General features: G+C 41.9%; 1 non-coding gene across 1 annotated transcript; it reads right to left on the bottom strand.

Moving 5' to 3' along the window:
* Positions 1-3,484: 3,484 nt before the first annotated feature.
* Positions 3,485-3,589, bottom strand: LOC120095715 (U6 spliceosomal RNA). The gene has a single exon (XR_005491513.1). It is a non-coding gene; the product is annotated as a U6 spliceosomal RNA (small nuclear RNA).
* Between the last annotated feature and the right edge of the window lie 17,842 nt (positions 3,590-21,431).

Below are 21,431 nucleotides of genomic sequence, written 5' to 3'. Positions count from 1 at the left end.
TTCTTTATTTTGTGCGTTTGGTGTTTTGACAATTATATGACGGGAGGTGTTTCTTTTCTGGTCCAATCTATTTGGAGTTCTGTAGGCTTCTTGTATGTCTATGGGTATCTCTTTTTTTAGGTTAGGGAAGTTTTCTTCTATGATTTTGTTGAAGATATTTACTGGTCCTTTGAGCTGGGAGTCTTCACTCTCTTCTATACCTATTATCCTTAGGTTTGATCTTCTCATTGAGTCCTGGATTTCCTGTATGTTTTGGACCAGTAGCTTTTTCCGCTTTACATTATCTTTGACAGTTGAGTCAATGATTTCTATGGAATCTTCTGCTCCTGAGATTCTCTCTTCCATCTCTTGAATTCTGTTGGTGAGGCTTGTATCTACAGCTCCCTGTCTCTTCTTTTGGTTTTCTATATCCAGGGTTGTTTCCATGTGTTCTTTCTTGATTGCTTCTATTTCCATTTTTAATTCCTTCAACTGTTTGATTGTGTTTTCCTGGAATTCTTTCAGGGATTTTTGCGATTCCTCTCTGTAGGCTTTTACTTGTTTATTAATGTTTTCCTGTGCTTCCCTAAGTGTGTTCATGTCTTTCTTGAAGTCCTCCAGCATCATGATCAAATATGATTTTGAAACTAGATCTTGCTTTTCTGGTGTGTTTGGATATTCCATGTTTGTTTTGGTGGGAGAATTGGGCTCTGATGATGGCATGTAGTCTTGGTTTCTGTTGCTTGGGTTCCTGCGCTTGCCTCTCGCCATCAGATTATCTCTAGTGTTACTTTGTTCTGCTATTTCTGACAGTGGCTAGACTGTCCTATAAGCCTGTGTGACAGGAGTGCTGTAGACCTGTTTTCCTCTCTTTCAGTCAGTTATGGGGACAGAATGTTCTGCTTTCTGGCGTGTAGTTTTTCCTCTCTACAGGTCTTCAGCTGTTCCTGTGGGCCTGTGTCTTGAGTTCACCAGGCAGCTTTCTTGCAGCAGTTAATTTGGTCTTACCTGTGGTCCCGAGGCTCAGGTTCGCTCGTGGGGTGCTGCCCACGGGCTCTCTGCAGCGGCAGCAACCAGGAAGACCTGTGCCGCCCCTTCCGGGAACTTCAGTGCACCAGGGTTCCAGATGGTCTTTGGCTTTTTCCTCTGGCGTCCGAGATGTGTGTGCAGGGAGCAGCCACTTCTGGTTTCCCAGGCTTGTCTGCCTCTCTGAAGGTTTAGCTCTCCCTCCCACGGGATTTGGGTGCAGAGAACTATTTATCCGGTCTGTTTCTTTCAGGTTCCGGCGGTGTCTCAGGCACAGGGGTCCTGCCGCTCCTGGGCCCTTCCCCACGGGAGCCCAGAGGCCTTATACAGTTTCCTCTTGGGCCAGGGATGTGGGCAGGGGTGAGCAGAGTTGGTGGTCTCTTCCGCTCTGCAGCCTTAGGAGTGCCCACCTGACCAGGCGGTTGGGTCTCTCTCTCACCGCGTCTGGGAGCAGAGAGCTGCTGCGGGCCGGGATCCGCGGGTGTGGGACTTCCGGTAAACACAGAACGTGCCCGGTCCTAGAGAAATTCTGCTTTCCTGTGTCCCAAGCTCACCAGGCAGCTTTCTTGCAGCAGAAAATTTGGTCTTACCTGTGGTCCCGAGGCTCAGGTTCGCTCGTGGGGTGCTCACCACGGGCTCTCTGCAGCGGCAGCAACCAGGAAGACCTGTGCCGCCCCTTCCTATTTCCATTTTTAAATCCTGTTCAATTCCTTCACCTGTTTGGTTGTGTTTTCCTGCAATTTTTTAAAGGATTTTTGTGTTTCCTCTTTAAGGGCTTCTACTTGTTTACCTGTGTTGTCCTGTATTTCTTAAAGGGAGTTATTTATGTCCTTCTTAAAGTCCTCCATCATCATCATGAGATTTGATTTTAAGCCCAAATCTTGCCTTTCCAGTGTGTTTGGATATCCAGTATTTGCTTTGGTGAGAGAACTGGGCTGTGATGATGCCATGTAATCTTGGTTTCTGTTGCTTAGTTTCCTGAGCTTGCCTCTCTCCATCAAGTTGTCTGTCATGTTAGTTTGTTTTGCTGTCTCTGACAGTGGCTTTACTCTTCTGTAAGCCTATGTATCAGCACTCCTGTAGATCTGTTTTCTTTCTTCAGGATCTGGGAACATAGAGCTGCTTCTGGTTTCTCTGTCCTGAAGTGTCCAGGTGGGTCCTGTTGAGCAGAAGCGTTGGCTTTACCTCTGTTCTCAGGTGTGTCAGCGCTCCAGGCAACTGGCTTTGGCTCTTGACCCTGACTGCTCCTAGGTTCTTATATCCAGAGGGCGCTAGGCAGCTTCCACTTTGGCCAGGAATGTGAGCATAAGTTGTTGACTCCCCTGAGGTCTGAGAATTGTCACACTTCTGAGAGTCTAGCTCTCTCCCCCTAAATCGCCTTTCTTCAGATTATAGAATCCAGTGTCTGGTAATCTTTATATAACATCAGAATCTTAGGCTTCTTCTTTTAATCCTGTACATTAATTGACATAGTCTCAATTCCTCAGATTTGTAGATTTCTGTGACGTTTGACTTACAGAACAGAAATTTCTAAAAGAAATTCCTAAAAGAAGGAGTGGGAACTTTGCCTGAGAGGTCACATTGCAAAGTTCTTAGTGAGGTGCAGAGATTTGTATCCAAGGCCTTTCTAAACAAATCATGTCAAGTCGGCAGGATTAACCAAAAAAGGTCAACCAGAGGTCTAGTAATTGCTTTCCTTGGAGACAGAACTGTGACTCTATGAAGAGCACACTGGTTTATTATTAAATCCTCATGTAGTCCATCTTGATATTCATCTCATGAATCTTTCTCTAAAGTCCTCTTGAATCTGTCTCTCTACTTCTGGGATTATGCAGATGTGCCTCTGTGCCCAGTGCTAACATCTGCCAACTTTGAATGGCTTGTTTTTGTAACTCTCTTTGCTGATGTTCAGATTCAGAAAAATGACTTATTGGAGATGTAGCTGAGTGATGGAGCTCTTTCGAAGCTTGGTCAAGGCATTATGTTTAATCCCTAGTATGACCCCCCAAAAAATTCATTCCCAAAGCGCATCACAGTACCCTTCTCTTGAGGACAGCCATAAAACATGGAATCTTGTTCAAAATTAACCACTTTTGTGTAGGTCTACATCCTGAGCAAGATATTTAACTATGATCCTGGATGTGCCAGGATACTGGACGAGTGGAGTTGCAATTGGGGTGTGGGCTGAGTTTGTTGGGATCGGGTGCAGAGTCTCTGCTCTCAGCAAAGGTGCAAACTGGAAGGAGTGTGGGTCTCCGACTGGCCAGGGTATCTGTGTTTCCGGATCCTAGGGGTCCCAGTTAAGCTGGGTATTGAGGTGGTATTATAGTCTCATCTATGATCCTGGAAATATCAAAATACCTGGGGAGTAGAGCTGCAACTGGGGCATGGGCTGAATGCGTTGGAATCTGAGGCAGAGGCTTTGCTCACAGCACAGGTGCAAACTGGAAGGAGCACAAGTCTCCATAGAAAATCATTTTTAAATATGGAATGTTTCATGAATTTACCTGTCATTCTTGAACAAGGGCCACGCTAATCCCCGTGTCATTCCAATTTTCAATATACATGCTGCCAAAGAGGGCACAGTGTCCTTGGTTCAGAGTAGAATTTTCTTCAAGATACCAACTGGAAACCTTATAAAAACCTGTAGCTCACTTGTGTGGGAATAAAGGTTTGTACCAACTCATCCTCACTACAGGTGCATTGGTGGCTGTCAGGGAAGCACATGCCTTGATCCCCTAAGTTGGCCAGGGCCCATCATGTCATCGGTGCCATCATGTTAGAAATTAAGTTTGGATTTTACAACTCATATTTTGAAGCAATCGTAACATTTAAAGAAGGTGCCCTCTCCCATCCTCCATGCTTCCCTTGCACATGAGAGTCAATTTCAGAGTTTTCCCATCATGAATAAATACTTCCTTGTGCTCAGTTGTGTAAATAGCAGTGTATACTTTCCACAAGGTCGTCTTCCTGCACAGTGAAAAATCCAACATCAAGACCAGGAATGAACTCTAATATTGCACAGTGATATCTTGTCCCCAGGTACCACTCAAACTTCTCATGCTGTTGCAATAATGACCTTTATTACAGAGGTTCAGTCCAGAGTCACGTATTCTATTTAATTCTGTCTTTTAAATAAATTCTTATTTCTTTTGTGTGTGTGTGTGTGTGTGTGTGTGTGTGTGTGTTTGTGTGTACCTTTGTACCATATCCCACTTGCGGTCAGAAGATAACTTGACAAAATCTGTGTTCTTAACACCACATGGGTACAATCTGAGACTGTCATAATTAGGCTTGGTGATAAATGCCCTTACCCACTGACCCATTGAATACTTTTAATGATCAACTTATATGCCACTAATACCAAGCAGTTCAGATATTTCAAGGGCTCTGTTCAGGGACTTTCGTTATATTCATAAAGGTGTGCAAACCTCCCCATGTCATTTCACAATATTTTCCTTTCCACACACAAGGAAATGCTGTCAGTCCTCTAACTTCCTCACTCTCCCCTCACTTCTCACTGCTATGTGGTCATTACTTCCTTCTGTCTGAATTTGCCAATTATAGACATTACATGTGTATATATCTGTGGATGCATACATGTGGAATTGTTTCTTTGATCATTTGTAATTGCCTCTTTTCTACGAACAATTTCAAATATTTGCTAATATAACATTATTTTTTATACCTTTTTATAAGTAGTAGAGCACTTTTATATAACGTATTGTATGAATACATATGTAATTAATGCATAGGTGTATTTGTTTGGTTTGCTGTATGTATGTTTGTTTGAGACAGATGGCTGTTGTGTGCAGCCCAGATTGGTCTTCAATTCAAGGTAACTCATGATCTTCCTGCCTCTGTCCTTTGAGCACAAGATTATAAAATGAGAAGGATAGACTAATTCTAACACAAGCTTGAAATTGTGAATTCAGGAGACTATGCCTAAGACCTGGGCATGTTTAGGCAAGCCTAGGCAAGTCAGTTACTCAAACAAAACAAAGCAAAGGAAAACAAAACAAGACAAGAAAATCGCTTGCATCAGGCAGCTGGTCAGAAAGTGCCCTGCCATCTGCAGCTGCCCAGCCACCTGGTCTGAGACAAGGACAATAGGTCAACAACAGTTTAAAAACTTCCTCGGCAATAGTTTCTAAACTTTCCCAACAAAAGTTTCCAGCCTTCACGCTCTGTTAAGGTTTTAATAATGTCTCTAGTGCTTTAAATCAGGCCTGCAAGCTCATTTCTGGGTCTCTCTATCTTGGTAAGGAGAGATCCCAAAATGCAGGACTTCTACAAAATAAAGCAGTGTTTGCTTTTACATAATCTTTGAATCTGGGCTATCATTATTCAGTGAGCCATGGACCCGTACATTTGGGAGCTCATCCAGGATTTTGCTAGAAATCCCCCAACCCATATAGTGGAGTGAGTTCTGATCAGTAACTCCAGCTGCCCAGTGGTCTTTTGTCTTGTTGATCTCTGGGTTTATGTTTCACTTCTAATATGCAGTCACTTCTAATATTTCAGTTCGTCTGACACCAGAAATGGGAGTGAACTTTGGAGATCCCGATAACTTCCTCCAATGAGCATCCACCATGCCAAAGCTGCTAAAACACCATGTATGTGGCCCTTATGCATTCAGTTGACATCTGTCAATCTTTGTTAGCATCTATTTAATTTCTGTACAGATGGAATGAAATTAGGACCTTAGTATCCTTGGAAGAAAGGATAGAATGCCAACCTCTGTGTGTACTCATAAAGAATTGGTCTAGTTAATCCTGCTGTTTAAAGTCCAGTGTATCAGTAGAAGAAATTGATGATGTGTCTGTGGTAAGTCTCACCCTCTACATTTTTTAAGGCTGTTGGCCTTTTGTTGGGCAGTCTTTGTGCTAGCCTCTAATTTACCCAACCTGTCCACTACTGCATCCCTCCCCATGTTTCTCGTTGTACACTTTTCAGCTTTGTCCTGTCTCCCTTTAGTCCTTTTTGTGCATCTGTTAGTATTCCTGCCTGTCCAATATTTCTCCCTATTTTACTGCCCCAGTTTAAGTTGCCAGCCCTTTATTATGCAAAACGCCACAGTCCTTACTAAACTAGTTGGCTATGAAAGCTACAGGACCTTCCCCACTGCAGGTTGCATTTCATTTTTGAACAATTGAGAAAACGAAAAACATTTATATAGCCTGCTAGGCTGGCATCAAAGAAATTAAGAATTGAAAACACAGGGACACACTTTTTCTTCTTTCTTTCTTCCTTTGTTTCTTTGTTTGTTTGTTTGTTTCATTCTTTCTGTCTGTCTGCCTCTTATTTTGGTTTGAATTTTTCTTTTGTTTCTATTTTTATTCTTTATTACTTAATAAATTATTATATTTATTTGCATCCTAAATGCTGCTCTCATGTCCTGGTCACTCTTTACAGAGTCCTTCCCCCATCTCACATTCCCTTCACGCCTGTGAGTGTGGTCCCCCGTGGTACTCCCTCACCACAAAACATCAAATCTCTATGTGATGAGGCCCATCTTCTCCTACTGAGGCCAGAGAAGACAGTCCTCTGTTATGTATGTGCCTGCGACTTTGGACCAGTCCTTGTATACTCTTTGGTTGAGGCTCAAACTCTGGGAGATCCCAGGGGCCCAGGTTACTTGACACTGCTGGTCTTCCTTGGGGTTGGCATCCCTTCAGTTCCTTCAATCCCAACTTTTTAATAGGGGTCCTGGACCTCTGTCTCAAGTTATCCACTTTGTACCTTTAACTTTCCCAGTCAGCTGCTGGGCAGAGTCTCTCAGAGGGCAGCCATGCTAGGATCTTGTCAGCGAGTACAGCACAGCATCAATAACAGTATTAGAGACGGTCCATGGGATAGATCTCAAGTTGGGCCAGTCACTAGTTGGCCATTCATTCCTTCCTTCTGCTCCATTTTTTCTCCTTTACTTTTTAAAAACAGGATCAGTTTTGGACCAAAAATTTTGTACGTGTTTTGGTGTCTCTATCATTTCACTGGGTATCTTGTCTGGCTAGTAGAAGCAGTCTTTTCAGGTCTCATATATATCCACTATTTGGGATTTTGGCTAAGGTTAACTGCTTTTAGGCCTGGGACCTGTCTGCCTCATCCAAGCACTCTGGGACTTCCTAGTGATTTCCTCACCCTAACACTGGATCCTAACCCCAATCTCCAACCCAAGCAATGCATATTTCTCCTCATTCTTCTGGCCCTTTGTGCCTTGCTGTTGTCTATAGCAATCCTACCCTCTCTTTCCCTTCCCCTTTATTTTCCCTCTAATTTCCTTGCCTGCTTGTGCCTCCCATGACCAATTTGTTCAACCTCATAAGTGGGACTTATGCATCCTCACTTGGACATTCTTCTTGTTTTCCTTTTTTGGGTCTGTGGGGTATATCATAGGTATTCTGTACTTTCGGTCTAATATCCACTTAATGGTGAGTACATACCCTTTATGTCTTTTTGGGTCTGGTTTGCCTCACTCAGAATGATATTATGTAGTTCCATCCATTTACCTGCAAAATTCATGATATCCTTGTTTTTAAATAGCTGAATAGTATTCCAATGTATTAATGGACCACATTTTCTGTACCCCTTCTTTTTTGAGGGTTGTTTCTAGTTTCTGGTTATTATGAATAAGGCTGCTCTGAACATTGTGGAGTAAAAAGTGACATACTTTTTCATAGTCAATGAATACAATATCTGTGGCTCATCCCAACAATTTATGTAGTAGAAATTGATTTTCAAGTTTTGAATACTTTGTGCAATAGTTAAATCCAGCAAGTTAATTCTTCCATCCCTTTAAATATTCAACATTTGTAATGAGAGGACGAATAAGAACCCAAGAAAGAGGATTTCTGTCGTTCAGTGTCAAGTACACGGACTCTGGATGGAGCGGAGCCTTACATATCTCATTAGAATTGAATGAGGACAGTATGTAGCATGCAGAAAAAGTGAAACTTCATTGAGATGAGGTTATGCAAAGGCTGAGCACTAAGTCTTAATTGTATGATGTTGTGTTTTGGGTTCTCTCTCTCTCTCTCTCTCTCTCTCTCTCTCTGTGTGTGTGTTTGTGTGTATGTGTGTCTGTCTGTCTGTCTGCCATTCTGACTCTATACCACATTTCTCTTCTTAAATCTGTGAGAATAACATCATCCCGATTCTGTTTACAAAAGGTCACCCTGACTACCACAAGGACAAAAAAGGGCACATGATTATTTTTAAGAAGCAAGGACAATTGCATCTGATGGATCATATTCAGAAATAAGAAGATAAAGTACGACCCTCAGGCTTCAACACTGAACAGCTAGCTGGATGGCTGCCAGTGCACTTAACCTGATAGGAGGATACTCCAATGAGGAGTGAGTATGAGTCAGAATTCTCAAGAGGACAAGAACCTGTAAGATGCAAATATCCATAGTAAAGACCTGGTTGAGTCACCTTTATTAAAACTGCAACATCAGCTGAATCACATCTAAGAGCCTGAGGGCTTAGAAACAAGTGGATGCCTGCTTCTTGAGGTTGGCAAATCACAGAAAAAATTATGTTGACATTGAAGGCTGTCAGCCAAGTATGGTGGCCCTGGGCTTTAGTCTCAGCACTTATATGGAGCTCTGTGAGATCAAGGCTAGCTTGATCTACATAGTGAGTTCCACACCATCCATACCTATTTAGTGAAACACTGTCACAAGAAACAAACATAAAAAATAAGAAATGTTTGTCAAAGAAGCATATTTCAAAATGAATCATTAAAATGAATATCATGTAGTGGCATGCAAAAGAGTAAGACACATTCTCTTCTTTCTAAGATTCACACTTGTATGACAACACACAGAACAGGAACAAAAAAGGTGGGGCAGGTCTATGTAATCAAAGTTTTAGTTGACACAGGACACTTAGGACATTGAGTCCTAAATACCCAGGAATAGCTGTCCATCTTTAATATTTTCATTTTACCCAAATTGTACAGTTAACTACAGGGGGTTTAAGGCCTAGTGTTGAAAGACTGGGTATGAGAAAGAGCAAGACTGGGCTGTTCAGATCCTTGATGTGTCTGTGAGGAGGTCCATCTCTATGGTAATGGGAAGAACCCCTCCTAGAATGAAGATTTTATGACTTACTACCAGACAAGGCAGGTCAAGCAGCCTGCTCAGGGTCAAGGCCTACATGAAAGAGCAGGGAAGTTTTGAACAAGGTTTTTTGCTTTTATGGCTGTCTTCAAGAGAAGTGTTCTATGATCTGCCTTTGGGAAGAATATATTTTTCTTGGTGGTACTAGGGATTGAACCTACTGTCTTGAGAAGCTTGACAAGGAACTCTATCCCTGAGCTACATCCTCAACCTTACTGTGATATTACTGATTCTCATCACCAGGCAAATAATTTTACAAGTACAAATCATTTAAAATTGGCATATTTTAGCACTGGGTACAAAGGTGCATGGTTATAATCCCAGAAATTGAGAGGCAGATTCAAGAGGATCTTGAGTTCAAAATCAAGACGGGGTACATGGGGAGTTGAAGTCAAGTCTATGCCTCACAGTAGCACAGGTCTGTTTTCAAAGCATTCATTTATTAGAACTCTAGTTCACCATCATGATTATTAATCATGCCAACTTGATGTGATACAGTTAGAAAGTCTTTGGATACAAATCTCTACCTCACTGAAACACATTCAATATTGGGTCATTCAAAGTGGAAAGATCAATTTCCTATGTTGGTGACATCATACCATGGTCCTAGGATGAACAAAAAATGAGAAAATGAGCTGAGAGGCAGCTCTTGTCCTTCTCCACCTCCTGACACCAGTTGCCTCTCACCTACTAACATGCCTTCCCCACCATGATAAAAGTACCCTGGAATCATGAGCCAAAGTTCCAATGGTTCCAAAGTCCTGGGTCTCTCAGTGCTTGAACGTCATTGTTCATGAGATGACAGCTAGTATGGAGGAGTCCAGAGCTTACCCATGGAACACTGCTTGGGAAATGACAGGAGAGGGGGGGCAGTCATCTGCAAAGATCCATCTTGCCCAACTCATAGGGCACAAACAGGTTTTATAGGGAAAAGCACAGAGTAGAAAAGGAAGTATGCAATGTGTCTGCATAATTCAGGGCACATGGGTTTGTTTGTTTTTTTTTTTTTTGAAAAAACAGAACATAGGTTGTTTAATTCTCTCAGGAATATCTGTTAAGTAAAAAATTACCCAGTTAAGTCCAGATAGTCATGAGCTCACTGGCAAACCAAAATCCAGAGACTGCCCCCACGCCCCCCAGAGAACCATCCCATCTGCAGACACCAATCCAGACACCATTGCTGATGCCAAGAAGTGCTTGCCGGCAGGAGCCTGGTGTAGATCTTTCCTGAGAGGCTCTGCCAGAGTCTGACCAATTCTGGTGTGGATGCACACAGCCAACCATTCACTGAGTTTGCTGACCCCAATTGAGGAGGCAGGAAATGGAAGAAGCTGAACGGGTTGCCAACACCACAGGAAGAACAACAGCATCAAACAACCAGACACCCCAAGCTCCCAGGGATTAATCCCGCCCCAGACCAGGCATCAGCAGGAAGGCAACCCCTTTATCCTGTGGAGGCTTGATGACCCAGGGTAGCTAAGGTTGCCAGGATGCTAAGGTGGGGGACATGGGTGTGTGGAGGAGCTCCCACATAGAAGCATAGAAGGGGAGGGAATAAGGGTATTGTGGAGTGGAAACTGGGAAGGGGGATAATATTTGAAATGCAAAGAAGCAAACTAATCAATAAGGAGTTTGCATCAATTCTCAATAATGTGTTTCATAATGTAGAAGCAGAGGAGCTCTTTCTATATAATTATTTTCAATTTAATTTTTCTTGGTCATTTTATGTATCTACATTTCAAATGTTATCTCCCTTCCCCTCCTTTTTCAACCCTCCTCCCCCTTTCCCTCTGCTTCCATGAGGATGCTCCCATTCCTATCCACTCACTTTATCCTCAACCTCCCAGCACTGCCCTACATGGGGGAAATGAGCCTTAGAGTACCAAGTGCTTTTCCTCCCATTGATGTGGACGATAACATCCTTTGCTACATATGTGGCCAGAGTCATGGGTCCCTCCATGTGTACATATTTGTTGGTGATTTAGTCCCTCGGAGCTCTGGTGGTGTTGGCTTGGCTGACAATATTGCTCTTCCTATGGTGTTTTAAACCTCTTCAGCTCCTTCAGTTCTCTCTAACTCCTCCATTGGGGTCCCCTTGTTCCGTATAATGGTTAGCTGCCACCATCCTCATCTATATTAGTGGGCTCTGGCAGAGCCTCTCAGGAGACACCCATATCTAGCTCCTCTCGGCAAGTACCTCTCAGCACCAGCAATACTGACTGGGTTTGGGGGCGGCATATGGGATGGATCCCTAGGTGGGGCAGACTCTGCACCACCTTTTCTACAGTCCCTGCTCCACTCTTTGTCCCTGTATTTCCTCCCGTGAGTATTTCCTTCTCCCTTCCAAGAAGCAATAAAGCATACACATATTGGTCTTCCTTCTTGGGCTTCATATGCTCTGTAAAATTTTCCATAGGTAATCCAAGCTTTTGGGCTAATACAAACTTATCAGTGAGTGCATCCCATGTGTGTTGTTCTGTGACTGGGTTACCTCACTCAGGATGATATTTTCTAGATCCATCCATTTGCCTAAGAATTCCATGTAGTCATTGTTTTTAATAGCTGAGTAGTACTACATTGGATAAGTGTACTACATTTTCTGTATCCATTCCTCTGTCGAAGGATGTCTTGGTTCTTTCCAGCCTTTGGCCATTATATATAAAGCCGTTATGAACATAGTGGAGCATGTTTCCTTGTTATATGTTGGAACATCTTTTGGATATATTTCCAGGAATGGTATAGCTGGGTCCTCAGCTAGTACTCTGTCCAATTTTCTGAGTAACCACCAGACTGATTTGCAGAGTGGTTGTACCTGCTTGCAACCCAACAGCATTGGAGGGGTGTTCCTCTTTCTCCACATCCTTGCCAGCATCTTCTTTCACCTGAGGTTTGATCTTAGCCATTCTGATTGGTGTGAGGTGAAATCTCAGAGTTGTTTTGATTTGCATTTCTCTGATGACTAAGAATATTGAACATTTCTTGAAGTGCTTCACCAGCCTTGTGAGATGCCTCAGTTGAGAATTGTCTGTGCAGGTCTGTACCCCATTTTTAATAGGGTTCTATGGTTCTCTGGAGTCTAACTTCTTGAGTTCTTTGTGTATATTACATCCTGGCCATCTATCAGATGTAGGATTGAACTTTTCCCTACCTGTGGGTTTTGCCATGTCGTCTTATTGCCATTGTTCTTTGCCTTAAAGAAGCTTTCCTATTTTATGAGTTTCTCAATTGATGATCTTAGAGCATAAGCTATTGGTGTTCTGTTCAGGAAAATTTCCCAGCTGCCTATGTATTTGAGGCTCTCCCCCACTTTTGTTTCTATTAGTTTCAGTGTATCTGGTTTTATGTGCAGATTCTTGATCCACTTGGACTTAAGCTTTGTACAAGGTGAGAAGAATGGATCGATTTGCATTCTTCTGCATGCTGACCTCCACTTCAACTAGTTGAAAATGCTGTCTTTTTTCCATGATGGTATTAGTTCCTTTGTCAAAGTGACCATAGGTGTGTGGGTTCAATTTTCATTCCTCAGTTCTATTCCATTGATCTACCTGATTGCCTGCACCAATACCATGCAGGTTTTAAGCATGACTGCTCTGTAATACAGCTTGAGGACAAGGATGGTAAATATGTGGAAATCCATCAATGTAATCCACTATATAAACAAACTCAAGGAAAAAACCATATTATCATTTCATTAGATGTCAAGAAAGCATTTGGGAAAATTTAAAAACTCATCATGATAAAAGAATTGTTTTCTTCTTCCCAAGGCATTAGAACATATATGACAGAGAGTGGCCCCTCTCGACAAGTTTGCTTTCCTTTTTTTAGAAAGTATTTCTTTTCTGTAAGTCAAACCTCACAGGAATCTATAAAACTGACCCACTAAGCCTTTGTCCGTTGACATACAGTATTAAAAGAAGAATCTTAAGATTGTCATATTATTCAAAGCTTACCAGGAAATCTGGGTTCTGTACTTGTAAAGAAAGGTAATTTATCAGGTTTCTTTCTTTTTCTTTAAAACAGTCTCAGTTCCCTGTTAAGAAGGACTTTGTTTTTAGATATGTGTATTCCACTTTTATCTTAATTTTTATAATTGTTTTTACAGAAGAATACAATAAAATAACCGGTATCGATGGATCTGTCACACAGAACTGACATGGATTCAGGCCTATCTCTCTGGTGGAATCTCCCCAGTGGGCAGGGGTGGTTAAGCAGTAAGATCCTGTCAATTTGCTCTGCCCTGTGCCCTGGTATCCCTAGCACTACCCTCTTGACACCCTGCAATTATTCAGAAGTGTAGCCATTTCTTTTACATGGTTGGAATATTACCTAATAAGTTACCTCCTGGATGGAAAACCATCATTTGGGAAGCAGAGGCAGAAGAATAAGACATTCTAGGCCATGCCTGTGATCTCAGTGCTCTACATGTGGAGACAGGAGATTTAGAAGCTCAAGGTTCTTAGTAAGTTCCAGGATAGCCTTGGCTACATGAAATACCTTCTAAAAATGTAATCAACGTGTTTGGTGGTACCTGTCATTAATCCAGGCACTAGTGAGGCAGAGACAGGGGGATCTCTGAGTTTGAAGCCAGCCAGAGAGAGCGTGAATTCTAGGATAACCAGGTGGTGTGCTCCAGAGAAAATGAGTCTCAAAACTAAACAAAACAAAAACATAAACGAAGAGAATGAACAGCAGCAGAAGAAGGGAAGGTGTTTGTCATTTTATTCTTCATATTTGTGGATAAATGTATTTGAAACTCCAAGTAAAAATCCACTGTGGGCAGTTTTGCTATCTTTGTAAAGTTGGGTGGATCCTAAGCAACCAGCATTATTAAGTATTCTCTTTAAAGAACATTTCAAGGTTTAACATATTTAGGAAATCTGGTTATACATGTCTTTCTTCAGGTGACACAACAGGATGACATTATGACACATGCTTTCTCATGTCCCCCACCACATTTCCCCCCACCTCCACTCAGCATTTCCTCTCAGGGATGCTGTAAGACTTCCTGAGGCCACACTCCTTTCCCCAGTTCCTCTGATACTGTGGAAATGATACGTTAGAGGAGGAGTTTACAGATACCTCAAACTCTGACTCTTACTGCTTGCTCGATTATTTCTTCTCAGTGTCCTGCCCAGCAAAGGAGCAACTCACCAGAATGATGCCCTGAGGCTTGTTAGGGGCTAGACCTGCCACACCAGAAATCCATGAGATTGCTCACAAGGTGAGTCAGTGTCTTTCAGGAAAAAGCTTCATCCCAAAACAAACTTCCAAAATTTGATTCATAATATGACCTCATATTAGAGTTTGGGTAATGATATCAACCAGAAATGTATGGGTTTTGTTCAGACTTTTACCCAGAAAATATTATTATGCCTTTCAGAGGAATTTTAACAGGCCAAGAATAAAATTGGCCGAGCCACACTGTTTACTGCAGCCTCAGTTTCCCCAGTGACTGAAAATAAATTCATGATGGATCATCTCTACACCTCACAGGTCTGATCACAGGAGCTCTAATTACTGATGGAATTTTCCAAGCCCAATACTTGAAGCTGATGTTTGAAGGCACCTAAGATTATTAAAGATCTCTGAGCTGATTCCAGGATGCTATGTCCACCAAACCATCACAGTAAACATATAACTTGATACCCAAATTCTGTGGGGGAGAGAGTTGGACTCCTCAGAAGTGCAGACAATCCTGAGAGCTCAGAGGAGACAACCACTTCTGCTCACATTCCTGGCCCCAAAAGGACCCACCTAGTGCCCTCTGTGCCCTCTGGGCACAGGAACCTTGGAGCAGTCATGCACAGGACCCTTCTGGTTTGTGCCTGTGCCCAGAACTGAAAGCCAGTTGCCAGGAGCACTGACACACCTGAGAACAGAGATAAGACCAACTCTTGTGCTCCAAACGACCTGCCTGGAGGCTTCAAGGGACACAAACCCAGGAGAAGTGTGGGACAGGACCCTTCCAGTTTCTGCCTGCACCTGGAGCAGACCTGGTCTGACAGCTCTCTATTCCCAGCTCTGGGTGAAAGAAAACAGGTCTACAGAAGTGCTGACACACAGGCTTACAGGAGGGTCAAGCCACTGTCAGAGACAGCAAGACAATCTAACACCAGAGACAACATGGTGGTGAGAGGCATGCACAGAAGCCTAAGCAACACAAACAAAGACTACTTGGCATCATCAGAGCCCAGTTCTCCCACCAAAGCAAACACTGGATATCCAAACGCACCAAAAAAGCATGATTTGGATATAAAATCATATCTCATGATGATGATGGAGGACTTTAAGAAGGACATAAATAATTCCCTTAAAGAAATACAGGATAACACAGTTAAAGAAGTAGAAGCCCATAAAGAGGAAACACAAAAATTCCTTAAAGAATTATGGGAAAACACAACCTAACAGGTGAAGAATTTGAAAAAAAAATTCATGATTTAAAAATGGAAATAGAAAGAATAAAGAAATCACAAAGTGAGACAACCCTGGAATTAGAAAATCTAGTGAAGAGATCATGAGCCACAGATCCAAGCATCACCAACAGAACACAAGAGATAGAAGAGAAAATCTCGGGGTCAGAAGATTCCATAGAAGACATTGACACAACTGTCAAAGATAATATAAAAATGCAAAAAGCTCCTAAGCTAAAACATTCAGGAAATCCAGGACTCAATGAGGGGATCTAACCTAAGGCTAATAGGTGTAAAAGAGAGCAAAGACTCCCATCTTAATGGGCCAGTAAATATCTTCACCTTAATTTTAAAATACATCTTCCCTGAACTAAAGAAAGAGATGACAGTAAACATATAAGAGGCCCACAGAACTCCAAGTAGATTGGACCAGAAAAGAAATTCCTCCCATCATATAATAGTCAAAACACCAAATACCCAAAACAAAGAAAGAATATTGAAGGCAGTAAGGGAAAAAGGTCAAGTAAAATAGAAAGACCGTCTATCAGAATTACACCAGAGACTATGAAAGACAGTAGATCCTGGGCAGATGTCATACAAACCCTAAGAGAACACAAATGCCAACCCAGTCTACTATATCCAAAACTCTCAAATAACATAGATGGAGAAACCAAGATATTCCTTCACAAAACCAAACTTACACAATACACTTCCACAAATCCAGCCCTACAAAGAATAATAGATGGAAACCTCCAGTTCAAGGACAGAAACTATACGTTAGAAAGAGCAAGAAAGTAATCCCCTTACAATGAAACCAAAAGAAGAGAGACACACAAACATAATTTCGCCTCTACCAACCAAACTAATAGAAACGACAATCACTATTAATTAGTATCTCTAAACATCAATGGACTTGATTCCTTAATAAAAAATATAGACTAACAGACTGGATAGGTAAAGAGGACCAAGCATTTTGCTGCATCCAGAAAGCAGACCTCAGTGACAAAGACACTACCTCAGAGCAAAAGGCTGGAAAACAATATTCCAAGCAAATGGTCCCAAGATACAAGCTGGACTAGTCATACTAATAATGAGTAAAATTGACTTTTCACCAAAAATTATCAAAAAAGAGAAGGAAGAACAATTCATACTGATCAAAGAAAACATCCATCAAGAGGAACTCTCAATTAAGAACACTGATGCTTCAAATGCAAGAGCATCCACATTCTCATAGGAAACTTTCCTAAAGCTCAAAGCACACATAGCACCTCACACAATAATAGTGGGAGAGTTCACCCCACTCTCATCAATGGACATATCATGGAAACAGAAACTGAAGAGAGACAAAGTGAAACTACCATATAACATTTAACCAAGTGGATTTAACAGGTATCTATAGAAAATTTCATCCTAAAACAAACATTCTCTCAGCCCCTCACAGTACCTTCTCCAAAATTAACCATTTAATTGGACAAAAAACAAGCCTCACCCAATACGAGAAGATTGAAATAACCCTATTTGGTCATAATGGACTAAGGCTTTTCCTCAGTACAGCATAAACAACAGAAACCCTACAAACACCTGGAAGCTGAATGAGCAAGGTTCTACTTAATGAGAACTTGGTCAAGGGAAAAGGGAAGAAAGACATTGAAGACATTGTAGAATTGAGTGAAAAGCAATGCACAGAAAGCCAAACTCATGGCACACAATGAAAGCAGTGCTAAGATGAAAACTCATAGCTCCGAGGGCCTCCAAAGAGAAACTGGAAAGAGCGTATACTAGCAGTTTGATAGCTCACCTGAAAGCTGTAGAATAGGAAGAAGCAAATACACCTAAGAGTAGTAGATGGCAGGAGATAATCAAACTTAGACCTGAAAAAAACCACGTAAATGTTTCTTACTTCCCTCCTCCGTCTGTTACCCCTGTTATGGTAAAAATTCAGCCTTGGGGAAAAATTGTCGCCTTGATCAGACTCTTGTCTTGGAGTCCTTCTTCACGTCTCTTGTCCCCCATTCTCTTCCAGGCACCATCACCACCCTTCGTTGACACCCGTGTAGGAGAAAGCCAGATCAGGGAGATGGGAAGAAGTGGGTGGGTGAGTGGGGTTCAGTCCCATAGAAGCAGGGTGGGCGAGGGATAGGGGTCTCTAGAGGGGAAATCAGAAAATGGTGTAACATCTGAAATGTAAGTAAGGAAAATACCCAATAAAAATAAAGAATAAATAACATGGTTGTCCATAGCCACAGCATCAGACATTCTGAACTCTCATACTTTTAGCAATCGCCTGTCCTATCATAGCTGCATTGAACACATTAGATCCAATATCTACAGTAGTATTAATGCATTCATACATAGGTGCAATTCTGGTCTTTAAAGGTCTAATAGCCTCTTTGCATTTAGCATTATTGTTCTTAAAAGCTAAAGGTTCAATTAATTCTGCTCTTACACCTGGATCTGATACTGCTCTATTTACAGTTGGAGTTAATCTTTGTAAACAAAATCACTCAAAGCTTCATCTGTGTCCTGGTTTATGGTAAATGATTCAGATTGTCTTCACTGTTATCCAACCTTGTCCTAGGTATTTAAACCTACTGTTAGACATTGGTCTAATATGAGATCATCAAACAGAATCTGCATTGGAAACTTAGCATATTCACCTTCACCTGGGACTGATACTTGGGAATGTTAACCCTGCCAGTCCTATTATGTTGTGCCATAGCGAAAGCCTCCTCTGTCCAGCATATGAGCCACTGTAGTTGAGGGTCATCTTCTAAGATGGCTATTATTAAATTTTTCCAGTCTTTTGGAGTTATACAATTTTGCATGGTTTAATCATTTCGTACCTGTTTCACATATGGTGAGTGCATGCTATAGGCAACAATTGCCCCTTTAAATTTCCTTAGATCTAGCATTCCCATGGACTGCCATCCAAATGCATAATAACCTGTGGGTTACTCTTCTGGAGGTATTTGTTTTATGATAGCTGGACAAATGTAGCTTTTTCAAAAGTACCATGTAAGGATAGTTTTAAAGTTTGCCTAGTTTTTCTCTAGCCCTCCTAGCTCTCAAATGAGGAACACTAATTTGAGGGTGAAGGACAAGGAGATTATCTCCTTCCTTCTTTGTTTTGATATTTTCTTACAGAGCACAGAGAAAAATGTGATCAGTATTATTAGGTCTATGATGATAATTAAAACGAAGCTATACAAGGTACAAATGTCCTCTCCTATAGTGTTTTCCATTTTAACACAGAAAATATTTTCAATTTTTAATCTTGCCAATTGTCTTTTCTTCACAGAATTTACCTCATTACATTCAAGCTTATTTTTTTCTCTGATTGTCGATACTCAGTTTCTTTCCTTTTGCAGCATCTATGCTCATTTACAAAACATTTTTTTATTTTCTTTTACTATTTCTAAACATAATACTCATTTCAGTAAACAAGCTTCTCTAAACCGTCCTCTGGATACTGTCCACTCTGAGCATACATTACTGACTCTGAGGTCTGGGGTTTCAGCTACAACTACTGTTGATGCCTTACTTTCATGCTCCTGTACCTGGATTCTCTCCTCTGGTTCTTGTCTCTAGAATTCATATTCTCAGTCTGGATCTCATGCCTCCATTGTTGTACCTGGTATAGCAGGGCTTTTGTGGATCCTGTTCCAGGTTGAATAAAGGCAGGCAGACATCTGCATAATTTAAAGCTGCTGACCTTTACCTAGAGCAATCTTTCAGCTAGCCTCTACCTTAACCCAACTTTTCCACCATTGCATTGCTCCACATGGTTCTCATTGTACATTTCCCAGTCCTGTCCCCTTTCAGAATTCTTCTGCATCTTTCAGTATATCTCTGACCAGATATTTTGCATGTTCTATTGCCCCAGCTTAAGATGGCAGCCCTTTATTAAGCAAAAAGCCACACTCCTCATTCAACCTCTTGGCTACGGAGTTCGTGAAAAACATTTATATATCCTAGTAACCTGTCATCAACAGAATTAACAATTGAAAACACAGGGACACACTTCTTCTTCTTCTTCTTCTTCTTCTTCTTCTTCTTCTTCTTCTTCTTCTTCTTCTTCTTCTTCTTCTTCTTCTTCTTCTCCTCCTCCTCCTCCTCCTCCTCCTCCTCCTCCTCCTCCTCCTCCTCCTCCTCTCCTCCTCCTCCTCCTCCTCCTCCTCCTCCTCCTCCTCCTCCTCCTTCTCCTCCTCCTCCTCCTTCTCCTTCTTCTTTTTCATTTGGATTTTTCTTTTGTTTTTATTTTTATTCATATTTATTTGCATCCCAAATGCTGACCGAACTTCCTGGTTTCCGTTTGCAGAGTTCCTCACCCTATCTATGCTCCCCTTCACCTCTGCAAGTATGTCCTCCCTGGGTATCCTCCTACCATGAGGCATCAAATCTTTACAGGATGAGACCCATCTTCTCCTACTGAGACTGGACAAGGCAGTCCACTGCTACATACGTGCCAGGGCCTTGGAATAGCCCTGGTATGCTCTTTGGTTGAGGCTCAGTCTCTGGGAACTCCCAGGATCCATTTTAGTTAACACTTTGGTCTTTCTACTGGATTAACATCCTGTTCAGTTGCTTTAATCCTTCCCACAAGACTTCCGTAGTGGTCCCTGACCTCTTTCCCTTGTTTGCATCTTAGAATCTACACATGTCTCAGTCAGTTGCTGTGTAAAGCCTCTCAGAGAACAGCATGCTAGTCTCTGTCAGTAAGTACAACATAGCATGAGTAATAGTGTAAGAAATGGCCCATAGGATAGTTGTCAAGTTGGGTCAGTCACTGGTTGGCCACTCATTTTGTGTCTGCCCCATTTTTGTTCTTGTATTTCTTTAAGACAGGAGTAATTTTGGTTGAAAAATTTTGTAGGTGTGCTGGTGTCCCTATCACTATTCTGGGGATCCTATCTGGCTAGTAGAGGTTGTCTATTTAGGTTTCATATACCCACTATTTGGCATTTTGGCTGAGGTCATCTGTACTGAGTCCAGAGAGCCTGCCTGCCTCATCCCAGGTCTCTGGGACTTCCTAGAGTTTCCCCCACCTCTTACCTCCCAACCTTCCCTCCTACCCTAACCTCCACCCTCCAACTCCAGTAGCTACATATTTGTATCCATTCCTCTGGCCATTTTAAAAAATGGCATATAGACCTAAATAGAGAATTCTCAACTGAAGAATCTCAAATGACTGAGAAGCACTTAAAGAAATGTTTGACATGCTTAGTCATCAGGGAAATACAAATGAAAACAACCCTGAGATTCCACCTCACACCAGTCATAATGGCTAAGGTCAAATCTCAGTTGACAGAAGATGCTGGTTGGAATGTGGAAAAGGGGGACCATTCCTCCATTTCTGGTGAGATACAAGCTGGTACAACCACTCTGGAAATCAGTCTGGCAGCTCTTCAGAAAATTGGACATAGGACTACCTGAGGGCCCAGTTATACCACTCCTGGAAATACACACAAAGATGCTCCAACATATAACAAGGACACATGGTCACTGTGTTCACAGCAGTCTTATTTATAAGAGCCAGAAGCTGGAAAGAACCCAGATATCCCTCAATAGAGGAATGGATATAGAAATTGTGGTTCATTAACACAATGTAGTATTACTCAGCTATTAAAAGCAATGACTTTATGAAATTCACAGGCAAGTGAATGGAACTAGAGAATATCATCCTGAGTGAGGTAACCCAGTCACAAAGGAACACACATGGTATGTACTCAGTGATATGTGGATATTAGCTCCCAAACTCACAATGCTCACGAATCAATCCAGAGACAATATGGAGTCCCGAAGGAAGGCAGAGCAAGGTGTGGATGCCCTAGAACTGCACTGAGGGGGAACAGGATGATTGTGAGATACAGAGGCACAGGAGGACATGGAAGGA

This window comes from Rattus norvegicus, chromosome 11 (assembly GCF_036323735.1).
Source record: "Rattus norvegicus strain BN/NHsdMcwi chromosome 11, GRCr8, whole genome shotgun sequence".
Classification (NCBI taxonomy): domain Eukaryota; kingdom Metazoa; phylum Chordata; class Mammalia; order Rodentia; family Muridae; genus Rattus; species Rattus norvegicus.
Note: the sequence above shows the minus strand (reverse complement) of the source record. Positions and strands in the feature narration are given on the sequence as shown.